General features: G+C 40.3%; 1 protein-coding gene across 5 annotated transcripts in view; it reads right to left on the reverse strand.

Moving 5' to 3' along the window:
* The window catches only part of RIC8B (RIC8 guanine nucleotide exchange factor B), a 129,595-nt gene that overhangs the window by 101,869 nt on the left and 13,615 nt on the right, over window positions 1-14,111 (reverse strand). The window lies entirely within an intron of this gene.

Here is a 14,111-nt window from a genome sequence, read left to right on the forward strand (position 1 = left end):
CTATCGCTTTCCCTCTAACAAACTATCTGGCTTTGGGTCAGCCTATACCTCCAGTGAATCTGTCAATCTCCCAACTGCAGTCACTATGTTCTGCTCCCTTAGGCATGAACGTCTCTACACTCTGTTGCAAATAACATCAACTCCTTTGAGGAGACATTCAGAGCTCTCTGCTATACACCCTGCTTCTTCCCAAGGCAAAATTTCTTTTCTTTTTTTCTTTTTTTTTTGAGAGGTTTTCACTATAGGGCGCGTGCGCTCGCCAGACAGATAGAGAGAGACATAGAGACAGAAAGCGAGAAATCACCCCCCAGGAGGGATGGTCACGCCACAATCCCTTCTCCTCCATTCTCCTCTCGGGATCTTGGGCATGCACGCACACGCGCCTGGCGTGAGTTCTAAGCCACCGGGTCCGGACGCAAACTGAGGTCGATTACGTGGGAATCCAGCGACATAGCCATTACACTAACTGCTGGTTCCCTTTTTTCTTTTTTTTAAATTTCTTTTCTTTTTTAAGAGAGGTTTTTGCTATAGGACATGTGCCTTCACCAGAAAGACAGAGAGGGAGAGAGAGACAGAAAATGAGACGGAAAGTGAAACAGAAAGTGAGAAACCATCCCCTCTCCCCCCACCAGGGGGATGGCCACACTACAATCCCTTCTCCTCCATTCTCCTCTGAGGCTCTCGGGCACACATGCACACATGGCTGGTGAGACTTTTAAGCTGCCGGGTCCAGGACTTGAACCTCAGTCAACTACATGGGAGCCCACGAACGAAACCATTACATCATCTGCTGGTCCTCCAGGGCAAAATTTCTAAGCCCTGGCTCTGATGCTGGAGGCAAGGACGATGCATGCTTCTCTCTGGGTGGCATCCCTCCTTTAAGAGCTGAGTTCAAGGGACCAGCAGATTGTGTAATGATTATGCAGCTGGACTCTCACATAGTCCACCATGGTTTAAGTTCTGGACCCAGTGGCTTAAGCCTCATGCTGGACACATGTGCGTGTGTGTCCAAGAGGAGAATGGAGGAAAAGGGATTGTGGCATGGCCGTCCCTCCAGAGGGTGATTTCTTGCTTTCTGTCTCTCTGGTGAGTGCACACGTCCTATAGCAAAAATCTCTCTCAAAACAAAACAAAACAAAACAAAACAAAACTGAGTTCAATTGAGACAGGTGTGCAACATCCCCAGTTCTTGTTTGCCCTTTCCTGAGGTGGTTCCATGTCCCACTAGCCAGGACAATCCCACATTGCCACCCCAATACTCTCAGCACTGTCACACAGAAGGTACGGCCTCTATTCTAAAAGCAAAGGCTGAATGAAAGGAGCTCCTACCTTTAAAATGGACTCAAAAAGAATTTAGCCTCTGTAACAAGTAGAGGCAGGATGAGAAATTCTGATGGTCTGTTCCTCCCAAGAAAATAGTCCATCAGCTGGAAGCTGGAAGAAAAGGGAGCCCTGAATTCCCTGGACCAATTTGAAGACTTTTACCCCATTTAGATAAGAGAGGAGAGGAAGAGAAATAGACCCCGGTTCAAACAGCACAGACTTTCACTTTTCTCATTGCAGTTCTGTAGCTTTTCCTGAATAAATGTTTCTTCATTGACTATATGTCCTTGGCACTATTTCCAGGGACTTTTAAAATAACTTTTACCAGTTTCACTGGGGAACAGATATATAGAGCTCTTCACACTATCTTGACTGGAAGTGGAATTTCTTGATAAAATCTGTATATAAGGGAACCAGCAGTTAGCGTAATGGCTATGTCGCTGGACTCCCACGTAGTCGACCGTGGTTCGTGTCCCGGACCCGGTGGCTTAAAACTCACGCTGGGCGCATGTGCGTGTGTGCCCAAGATCCTGAGAGGAGAATGGAGGAGAAGGGATTGCGGCGTGACCATCCCCCCTGGGGGGTGATTTCTCGCTTTCTGTCTCTATGTCTCTCTCTGTCTGTCTGGCGAGCGCACGCGCCCTACAGTGAAAATCTCTCAAAAAAAAAAAAAAATCTGTATATAAGAAAATATACCCTGGTCTGGTCCCACAGTACAATGGTTAAGTGCTGCTCATTGGGCACGGGATCCCACATGGCCAACTGTGGTACAAATCCTGGTCTGAGTAGCTTGAAAGACTCTCCAGATACGTGTGCGTGCATGCCCTAAATCTTGATGGGATAGAGAAATGGAGGAAAAAGAATTGTGGTATATGACCATACCCCATTGGAGTAACTTTCTGTCTCTCTAGTAAGAATCCTCAGGCGATTAAAAAGAAAGAAAATGTACAAAAAAAAAAACAAAAACAAAAAAAACACAAAAAACAAACAAACAAAAATTATCTTATCATCCTATACAGAAATCCTAAAAAGTAATCTTAAGATCACATATAGACTGTCACACCTATGATTTACTAAGTCAGAGAGACTAATCTGTCCTTTCTTCTTAGATTTAGTCTTTCAATACCTTGGCAAAACATCTAAAAAGAAAAATGGAGTTCTGAACGAAGTTTAAATTGTTTAATTTGGAGACCAGTAGGTGATGTGGTGATTAAAGGTACTGGATTCTCACATATCTGATCATGGTTCAAGTCCCAGACTCAGCAGCTTGCTTTCTCACTTTCCCTTTCTCTGTCTCTCTCTGTCTGTCTCTCTCTCTCTGGTCAAATATCTGTTGAAGGTAACTTTATAGTATTATCAATTGGACCGGTGAGAAATGTACACATGTTGGAATATTCACTATACAAGCTAAGTAACTTGAATGAATGTATAAAAGAACTTGAAATAAAATTTTAAAAAGTTTAAATTTAAAAAGTTAAAAAACTAGTGACCAGCAGGTAGCATAATGGCTATGTTGCTGGACTCCCATGTAGTTGACCGTGGTTTGTGTCCCAGACCTGGTGGCTTAAAACTCACGCCGAGTGCATGTGTGTGCGTGCCCAAGATCCCGAGAAGAGAATGGAGGAGAACGGATTGCGGTGTGACCATCCCCCCCGGGGGGGTGATTTCTTGCTTTCTGTCTCTCTGTCTCTGGTGAGCGCAAGTACCCTATAGCAAAAATCTCTCCAAAATAAATAAATAAATATATAAAATAAATAAATAAATATAACAACAGCAACAAATGGAATTAAATAATTCTTTTTTTCTAATTGTTTATTTTGGATTACTGTGAGGTATTACTCCTGTCCTATAAGACTGTAATTGGACAGGAACTTTTATCTTTAAAGCTATTAATTTCTGAGAACTATAGTGATATTATGTATCAAAATAGTCTCTCCCAAAAAGATATCAAATTAATTTTGAGTCAAATTTGCTAGGCATACAAAACTTACTTTATGTTAATAAAAATTAAGAGTTTGAGGGGCTGGTAGGTGGTGCAGTGGTTAGGGGTGCTGGACTCCCATCATGGCCAACAACAGTTCAAGTCCCAAACCTGGCTGCTTGCTTTCTCACTCTCTCTTTCTTCTCTCTCTCTCGCTCTATCCCTCTCTAGTCAGATTAAAAAGTAACTAAATAAATAAAGTTTAATAATTATTTTTTAAAAAATAATTCTTTTTTAAATAATTTTTTTATTATAATTATTTAATTTTATTTATTCATTTATTTTTAATTTGACCATAGAGAGACACAGAGAGAGAGAGAGAGAAAATGAGAAAGCAAGACACCAGGTCCAGGACTTAAACCGTGGTCAGTCATGTGGGAGTATCCAGCGCCTTTACCACCATACCACCTGCTGGTCCCAAAGTTTAATAATTCTTAAAAAAAAAAAAATTGGAATTTGACAATTTGAAATGACCAAAGTAAGTATAAAGAGCTGTCAGAATAAGCATCCGCATCCAAATTATTCCCAAGCATGGTCTAGGATTGATGGCTCTATCCTGGCACATTTTCCTAGGATCTAATATAGAATTGATCTATTCATTTTCTTTTTCCCTTTTTTAGAGAGATTTTTGTCATATGGTGTATGTGCTCGCTAGAGAAACAGAGAGACAGTAAGAAATCACCCTCCAGGGTAGGTGGTCATGTCACAACACAATCCCTTCTCCCCCATTCCTCTTGGGATTCTGGGCATGCACACACATGCGCACGACGTCAGTTTTAAGCAGCCAGGTCCAGGACTCAAACTGCAGTTGACTATGTAGGAGTACAGCAATGTAACCATCATGCCATCTGCTGGTACCGAGCCATTCATTTTTCTTTTTTAAAAATTTCATTTTCTTTAAAAAAAATTATTGGGAACCAGCAGTTAGCGTAATAGCTATGTCGCTGGACTCCCACGTAGTCGACCGCGGTTCACGTCCCGGACCTGGTGGCTTAAAACTCATGCCGGGCGCGTGTGCGTGTGTGCCCAAGATCCCGAGAGGAGAATGGAGGAGAAGGGATTGCGGCGTGACCATCCCCCCTGGGGGGTGATTTCTCGCTTTCTGTCTCTATGTCTCTCTCTGTCTGTCTGGCGAGCGCACGCGCCCTACAGTGAAAATCTCTCCAAAAAAAAAAAAGTAAAAAAAATTATTTATTTGTTATTCTTATTTTTTAATGTGACCAGAGAGATACAGAGACAGAGAGAAAGGAAAAGCGAGAAAGCAAGCAGGCAGGTCCAGGACTCGACCTGTGGTCAGCCATGTGGGAATCCAGCACCTTTAACCACCACGTCACTTGCTAGCCCCCCAATCCATTCATTTTCTATAATCCACAATGGCAATCCTCAAGATGCATCTGTACCTGAGAAAAGTGCCAAGCCAAATACCATTGGCAAATAGCCAACTTAAGAACAAAGGCAAAACACAGGGAGTGGCACATATAAATCATTGAAAAAAAAATTGTATATTACAGAGCTCCCTAATAGCCCAAGTACATCTAAGATAGAGTGAAAAGCGGGGAAAAAAAATTTTTTTTTACATAGCAGAATGAACTTTTGTGTTCTTCTACATATATTATGTTGATAAACTGACTCTGTACATACTACTACTCCAAACATAGTAACATTTTTTTATGTTCCCCCAGAAAGGAATATGCAAGATAATCAAGGCAGCAAATTTTACGACAGGCTTTGTGGGCTAGTATTTAAGAAAGCAGGATCCCACATGGTCAGCAGTGTCCAATCCTGGTGTCTTAAAAAACTTGCCAACTACCTGTGCAAGCATGCCCACAATCCCAACAGTCTGGAGAAATGGAGAAGAGATTGTGGTGTGACCACACTCTATTAGTGGGTGCTTTCCCTCCCTCTCCAACAAGCCCATGAACTCTCAGGAAATTTTAAAAAAATTAAAAGGAGAAGGCCAATTTTAGAGAAAATGATAATTTGAAAAAAAGGTGTTTGCTCTTTGCATATACCACCAATCACACTATCAAAAAACAAATGTGTAACATTTTATGTTTATACAATATTCTTGTATCATTATAATCTAATAGAATAGTTCAAAATGCAGAAAAAGAAAAATATTATCCATAGTAATAATACTCAGGCAGTCACCATTTAATGAATTTCCTGTTAGTAATTGATTTGTATAATTTTTATTAGTTTTACATGCTTGTGACTGTACTATATACATAGTTTGGTATCCTACTTTTTCAGAGAACGACATTAGAAGATGCACTTGAGATCCCGAGGTATAGGTAAGAGAATATAAAACAGAAATCCCACTCAGTCTCTAAGCACCCTTTATTAACCTAACAGGTGTTTGCTATAGATGCCTATGTTGTACCAATTCAGGGTTGGGGGCTAAAAATACGAAGGTAAGTCAGAGTTCTTGTCCTCAGCTCCAGATCTCAAAGTGACATTTATCCTATTCCTTTGCAGGAATATTAATTGTGTGAGCTAGAAAGCAATAAAAAATACATTTGAAGGACCAGTCAGCGGTGTGACGGTGAAGGCAGCTGGATGGCCAAAGGTATGACTGAAGTCTGGACCTGGCAGCTTGAAAACATGTCAGGCACATCGCGTGCATGCCCAAAATCCCAAAAGGAGGAAGAGATGGCGAAGGGCCTGTAGAGGACCATGTCCTATTAGAGGTGCTTCTCACTTTCCCTCCCTCTCTTTCTGTTTCTCTCTGGCTAGTATAGGCTCCCTCTGGCAAAATTTTTTTCTCAAGTTTGAAATCTGGCTATTTGAAATTTTACTATTTTGAGAAAAATTACTATAAACACAAAGATTTACCTTAAACAACAAATGAAATTTTCCAGACTTGACAAAATTCAATTCTTTCTTACAAGTTACAGAGCTGCATTTTTGTTTTGTTTTAAAGATGGGGCCTTGGGGCCAGCAGATGGCATTATGACTAAAGATGCTGGACTCCCACATGGTTGACCATGGTTTAAGTCGTAGATCCAGTGGCTTGAAAAGCTAGGCATGTGTACGTAAATGCTCCAAATACCGAGAACAGAGAAGGGTCTGTGGCATGGCTATGGCCCCAGAGGGTGATTTCTCACTTTCCCTCTCACTGCCTCTCTCTCTCTCTCTACCCAGCAAACACACATGCCCTATACTTTAAAAAAAAAAAAAAAAAGATAGGGTCTCACTGTGTCCTAATCATCTAGTTCAGCCTCTGGAGACACTGGAATTATAGGCACAAGATTCCAATGTGGTCCCAGCCTATGGAGCACAGTGCACAATGTCTTAGTATGTAGACAGTGGCTGGGCTGAGCTACAGTATCTTTTTTTTTTTCTTCTTTTTTTAGTTTGCTATAGCACATGTGCTGGCTGGAGAAAGAAAGAGACAAAGGAAAAATGAGAAATCACCCACAGGGGCAATGGCTGTGTCACAGTCCCATCTTCTCCATTCTCCTCTCAGAATTTTAGGCAGGCACACATGCACATATGCCCAGCGTGCTTTTTAAGCCACTGGGTCTGCAACTCAAACATGCCATCTGGGTGACCAAAACTGCAATTCTCTTATTCATTTTTTATGTCTTTTTCTTTCTCTGTTGTTTTTTTTTTTTTTTTGAGAGATTTTCACTGTAGGGCGCGTGCGCTCGCCAGACAGACAGAGAGAGACAGAGAGACAGAAAGCGAGAAATCACCCCCCAGGGGGGATGGTCACGCCGCAATCCCTTCTCCTCCATTCTCCTCTCGGGATCTTGGGCACGCACGTACACGCGCCCGGCGTGAGTTTTAAGCCACTGGGTCCGGGATGTGAACCACGGTCGACTACGTGGGAGTCCAGCGACATAGCCATTACGCTAACTGCTGGTTCCCTCTTTCTCTGTTGTTTAAGAATTATTTAGGGGGACCAGCAAGTGGCATGGTGGCTAAAGTGCTGGACACTCCCACATGGCCAACTATGGTTCGAGTCCTGGACCTGGTGGTTTGCTTTCTTATTTTCCTTCTCTGTTTCTCTCTGTCTGGTCAAATTAAAATAAATGAATAAATAAATGAAATAAAATAAATAATTCTTTAAAAAATAATTATTTAGCTGTAGTGATATATAATGATTGATTATACAGAAAATTAAAATAATAAAAAATAATTTTATTATTATTTTTTAATTTGCTATAGGACACATGCACTCACCAGAGAGAGAGACACAGAGAGAGGGAAAGTGAGAGAGCAAGCTGCAGGTCTGGGACTCAACCATGTTTGGCCATGTTGGAATCCAGTGCCTTAACCACTGCACCACCTGCCAGCCCCATGACATATCTTTTTCAACATTTACTACAATTAGTACTCTTTATTGGTTTTGAGGTCAATTTTGAGACCTCAAATTTAAGAACTTTTATTTCCTTAAGGTGTGAAATTTCAGATTACTCATCATATTTTCTCTCACCATCCTACATATTTGCATATATTTGTTTATGTCAGGAATAATCAGTCTACCAATTTAGATAGAGGATGTAAATCAAATGCTTCTATAAGCACAGGTGTTTAGATCTAAATACACAATGATCCATATGCACCTGAAACTATTTGCATTATTTGCAAAAACATTAACAGTTGTATGGGACTTAACTTCTCTAGAAAAATGTAAGCACTCCTAGTTGATAATTCCCTTTGCTATCTCCTAACTTAAGTCTAGTTGCCTATAAAATTAGTTCTCAAACTAAGAAATAAACGATAAAACAAGATAGAGCATCATAATTTCAAGGCTTCTAAAATATACCTTAAAAGGTACTTGGAGGTAGCTATAGAGCAGAGTGCGCGCTTTGAGGCTCTATCACTTACTAGTGGTGTGAATGTTAGCAAGACGCCATTTATGCAAGCCTGTCTTCTTTTCCATAAAAAAGGGTGGTGGGGGACCAGCAAGTGGAGTGGTGGTTAGGGGCGCTGGACTCCCACATGGCCAGCTGCGGTTTGAGTAGCAGACCTGGCAGCTTGCTTTCTACCCTCTCTCTCGCTTGCTCTGGACACTCCCACATGGCCAGCTATGTCTCTCTTTGGTATAATAAATACATAAATACATAAAAAAAAATGATGGTAGTCTCACTATACTTACAGCATTAATGATGGGAAGCAAACCTTTGTAAAAATGCAAAACACTATGTAAGCATCAGAAATTATGGCTAAGGATTAAGTTATAACCATCTCCCAAAAAGCTCCGTTAAATCAAGTTTCGTTTTCTGAAGACCGCTGTTTCCTTACACTTACTTCTTTGGTGTCACAAAAGTTTCTTTTACATGAGAAAGGTATTCTGCTTATCAAAGAGCACTATAGTTTATGGCTGCTGTTACCAAGAAGTTGCTGGAAGAAGGCTCCAGAGACATTTAGGAAAAAGAAAAAGAACTAGGGCGGGAAAACAAATTGGGCAGTAATTTGAATTCCTTCCATTTTTACATTGGGTTTAATGTGGAGAAATGTCTACTATTCTACGTGACTCTATACTGAGAAATTAAAAAGCTGCTAGGATGTAGATCCTTTTGAGCTGTCTAGCATTTGATGTCAAAGTCTAAAAAGGGCTCTTAGGCATGAGAGTAACTAATGGTTTTAACCCTTGGAGACGGAAATAGATGTTTGCCAATGTTTTCCCATTAATGAAGATTACCTAGTTAGGTCCCTAATGACATTTGTGTGTCACAGACCTCCCAGGAAGCAGAAATCTATACACTATAACTGAGAATAGGCACTAGTACAATAGTTACCCTCTCTAGAAATTTAAGTCAAGGAATATTCTGAAAATGTTACATTTTTATTTACTATCCTACAAGAAATAAATAACATGTTTTTATTAATAATGGTGTGGAGAATTTCTCCATTTCAGCTGAAATTTATATGGAGTGGGAAAGTCTGTCTTAATGTACTTATTTTTACTACTAAAAGCATTACCAAACAATCTAAAGTCAGATTCCTATGTAAAATCCTGGTCAAATTAAATTCCTAAAGTAGAGTCTATGAGTCTACAAATGTATTATGGATTGTTCCAGCAAATAGCAGTTGTCAGCCTGGCCTGAATACTTATCACTGAGTCTTTTTTTTTACCTTTCAGATTTCTGCCATAGAACATATGCGCCTGCCAGAAAGAGACAAAGCAAGAGGGAAAGTGAGAAATCACTCCCTCAGGGGAGATGGCCACACTGCAATCCCTTCTCCTCGCTCTTCTTAGGATTTTCAGTATATATGCACATGCGCCCAGCATGCTTTTCAAGGCACTGGGTCTGGGACTCTTAACTGCCCAATTGCCATGTGGGATCTAGTGCCTTAACTACCATGCCACTTGCTGGCCCCAGGTCTATCTTTTTAACATCTTGCTTCTTTTTTTCCAATTAACTCTCTCCCCTATTAGCATATAACAGCATCTTTCTTTTAATTACATTATAGAATTCTAGTATGTAAATGTGCCATAGTTTCTTCAGGCACTCCCTAATGGCTAGACAATTAGCTTCCAATCTTTTGCCACTATGTACAATATTCAATGAATAATTTTTATTTACTTGGGTTCAATCTATCTATAGAAAAGATTTCTAAAAGTGACACTGCTTGGTCAAAGGGTGCAATGCATCTATAATTTTGGTAGATATTGTCAGTTTCTTCTCCACAGGGATTTGTGCCATTTTGTACTCCTACCAAATGTATGAGTACTTCCTGAAGAATATCTATAAAAATATACATGCCTGAAGCTCACCTCCCCAATTCTGGTTCAGTAGATAAGGGGATAGGCCTGGGCAGGGAATATTCTGAAAATGTTACATTTTTATTTACTATCCTACAAGAAATAAATAACATGTTTTTATTAATAATGGTGTGGAGAATTTCTCCATTTCAGCTGAAATTTATATGGAGTGGGAAAGTCTGTCTTAATGTACTTATTTTTACTACTAAAAGCATTACCAAACAATCTAAAGTCAGATTCCTATGTAAAATCCTGGTCAAATTAAATTCCTAAAGTAGAGTCTATGAGTCTACAAATGTATTATGGATTGTTCCAGCAAATAGCAGTTGTCAGCCTGGCCTGAATACTTATCACTGAGTCTTTTTTTTTACCTTTCAGATTTCTGCCATAGAACATATGCGCCTGCCAGAAAGAGACAAAGCAAGAGGGAAAGTGAGAAATCACTCCCTCAGGGGAGATGGCCACACTGCAATCCCTTCTCCTCGCTCTTCTTAGGATTTTCAGTATATATGCACATGCGCCCAGCATGCTTTTCAAGGCACTGGGTCTGGGACTCTTAACTGCCCAATTGCCATGTGGGATCTAGTGCCTTAACTACCATGCCACTTGCTGGCCCCAGGTCTATCTTTTTAACATCTTGCTTCTTTTTTTCCAATTAACTCTCTCCCCTATTAGCATATAACAGCATCTTTCTTTTAATTACATTATAGAATTCTAGTATGTAAATGTGCCATAGTTTCTTCAGGCACTCCCTAATGGCTAGACAATTAGCTTCCAATCTTTTGCCACTATGTACAATATTCAATGAATAATTTTTATTTACTTGGGTTCAATCTATCTATAGAAAAGATTTCTAAAAGTGACACTGCTTGGTCAAAGGGTGCAATGCATCTATAATTTTGGTAGATATTGTCAGTTTCTTCTCCACAGGGATTTGTGCCATTTTGTACTCCTACCAAATGTATGAGTACTTCCTGAAGAATATCTATAAAAATATACATGCCTGAAGCTCACCTCCCCAATTCTGGTTCAGTAGATAAGGGGATAGGCCTGGGCAGGTCTATTTTGAAAAAGCTCCCCAAAGATCACAACCCTGATTATCTTTGTTCTAAAAGGTATTCTAGTCTTGTTTATACTGTTCAAATCTAAAAGAAAGTCAGGGTTAAATCTTTAATCTCCAAAGTTTATATTTCACAACCACTCATTCAATAAATATACTTTCTGAGCGCCTATTATTGGCTGGGCACTGTAATATAGGACATAAAGATAAATAACTATCTTCAGGGGGCTAGCAGGTAATGTGATGGTTAAAGGTGCTAGACTTCCACATGGCTGACTATGGTTCAAGTCCCAGACCTGATGGCTTGCATTCTCACTTTCCCTCTCTTTCTCTGTCTCTCTCTGATCAAACTGGAAAATAACAATAATAATAATATATCAAGTTAAATAAAATAATTCTTTTAAAAGAAAACTATCTTCAGGAGTTCTCAGGGTCTAACGTGGAGAGATACAGGTATATAACTGAGAAACAAGGGGCCAGGCCAGCAGGTGGCATGGTGGTAAAGGCACTGGATCCCACATGGTCCACTGTGTGCTTTGAGTACCAGATCTGGCGGCCTAAAAAACACACTGGGCATGTTGTACATGCCCAAAATCCCAAGGGGAGAATGGAAAAAGGATTCAGCGTGGCCATGCTCCCTCATGTTCTCTCTGTCTCTGTCTCTCTGTGTCAAGTGTGTACACCCTATAGCCAAAAAAAATTTTTTTTTAAAAGAAACAAGGTGCCAGCTGGTGGAGTGGTGGTGAACGAGGCTGGATCCCAAATGGCCAAATGGGTGCCCAAAATCCTGAGGAGAATGGAGAAGGGAGTGCAGTGTACCCACCCCCTTTTAGGGAGTGCACTCTCTCTATATATATTTCTCTCCAGCAAATGCATGTGCACTGCAGCAGAAAGAAAAAAGAAAAAAAAGAAACAAGGTGTAAGTATTATTTTAGGATTTACATGGATGGGAATACTAAGAGGCGCATCCTAACCAGACTGTCAGAGGCTTGCTAAAGGTGGTGTCCCTGAGGTAAGTGGTAATTAAACAGGTGAAAAGAAGAGATGTACAAGAAGGAGGGGGCATTCTAGGTAGAAAACAATACATGCAAAGGTAGGAATTAAACCAGAAGGGAGGGCAGCAGGTGCAGTGGTGGTTAGCACTGGACTTCTCGCATGGCCATCCACGGTTCAGGTTCCACAACTGGTGGCTTGCTTTTTCACTTTCTCTTCTCTCTCTCTCTCTCTGATCAAATTAAAATAATAATAATAAATAAAAATAAATAATAATTCTTAAAGTAAAAACCAGAAGGGTTGTATATGTGTGTGTAACTGGAAGCATTTTTAAATTGCTATAACATGAAGTACAGGAAAGAGAACAAACAGGCTGCAAAAGTAGGTAGAGATCAGATCAGGAAGAACCTAGCATGTCACACTAAGAAGCTTGTACTAGGGTTGGCTCTGTGGTCTTAGTGGTCGAGGGAACTGGATCCCACACGGCTTACTGTGAAGTTTGAATCCTGGCTCTGGCAGCTTGAAAACATGCTGAACTCATGAATGTGCATGCCCAAATTCAAACAGGATAAAATCCCACAGGATAGAGAAATGGAGATGGGATTGTGGTCTCTCCACACTCCATTGAGGAGTGCTTTTCCCCCACCCTCTCCACTCCTCCTGCTCTGGGAAAAGCAGGAGCCTTCCTGGAAAACAACAACCAACCAACCAACCAACAAACAAACAAAACTTGGCTTTATTCTGAAGCAAAAATCACCAAGGATTTTAAGGCTGAGAATGACATAGACAGATTGCTGGAATTATAGATAATCAGGGGCCAGCAGGTGGTGTGGTGGTTAAGGTGCTAGACTCCCACATAGCTGACTGTTCAAGTTCCAGATCTGGCAGCTTGCTTTCTCACTTTCCTCCTCTCTCTTGTTCTCGCCCTCTCTGGTCAAATGAAAGTAAATAAATAAAGTTAAATAAAATAATTCTTTTTTTGAGAGAGAGGTATTTTTTAAATTAATTAATTAATTAATTAATTATTTTAATTTGACCAGATATGAATGGTGTGAGAGAGAGAAAAAGTGAGAAAGCAAGCTGCCAGGTTCACGACTCAAACCATGGTTGGCCAGTACCCTTAACCACCATGCCACCTGCTGGCCTCAAATAAAATAATTCTTAAAAAAATAAAGAATTATAGACAATTGACTTGAATGGCAGGCACATAACTGGAAAATGAAAGAACAGCTAGGAAAACTGATGAGTCATCAATTAGGGCAGGGATTAAGAAGAAAATGGACTGAAGGAATCTTAAGAGATAAAATGAGCAAGACATAGATATTAGATGTGGGAGTCAAGGTGAATAAAGGTGAATGGAAAGATTATTTCAAGGTGTCGTCAACCCACTACCAATAAAACACTAGATTTAAGCTACCCCAATTCAGCCAAATATTTTTTTTAATTATTTATTTAATTTTGTTTATTCATTCACTTATTTTAATTTGACCAGAGAAAGACAGATGCACAGAAAGAAGGAAAGTGAGAAAGCAAGCCACCAGGTCCGGGACTTGAATTGTGGTCAGCCACATGGGAGTGTCCGTCACCCTAATCACACACTACCTGCTGGTCCCCAGCCATATACTTTTATGCTGTCTCGGCATTTGTGAGGTCAGGAACAGATAATATAGAGCCCCAGCGACACACAAAGGCAGAACTAGTGAGCTTATCCTCATTAGTCATGTTTCAATCAAGTAAAACTACCATAGACAACCCCAACAGGCAAACGTAACATTACATGGTCATATAGCCGATAAAACCTCTTTTATAGTAACTCCTCTATTAGTGAGTCTCTTTACTCCATTTTCCTCTATGCCTGGAAAGCCAATGACCTAGACAACTGCTAATAACATAAACCACAGTATGGAGAAGGACATGTAGTTGAGGAGTAGCAGCATAACCAACTGCTTTCCCAAAACTTAACCTACCCCAACAGAAAGCAAGCAACCTTAAGTCCTGCCTCCAAATGAAGTCCACCTTGGAGGGTGAAAGAACTA

This window comes from Tupaia chinensis, unplaced genomic scaffold (assembly GCF_000334495.1).
Source record: "Tupaia chinensis unplaced genomic scaffold, TupChi_1.0 Scaffold148234_1, whole genome shotgun sequence".
Taxonomy (NCBI): domain Eukaryota; kingdom Metazoa; phylum Chordata; class Mammalia; order Scandentia; family Tupaiidae; genus Tupaia; species Tupaia belangeri.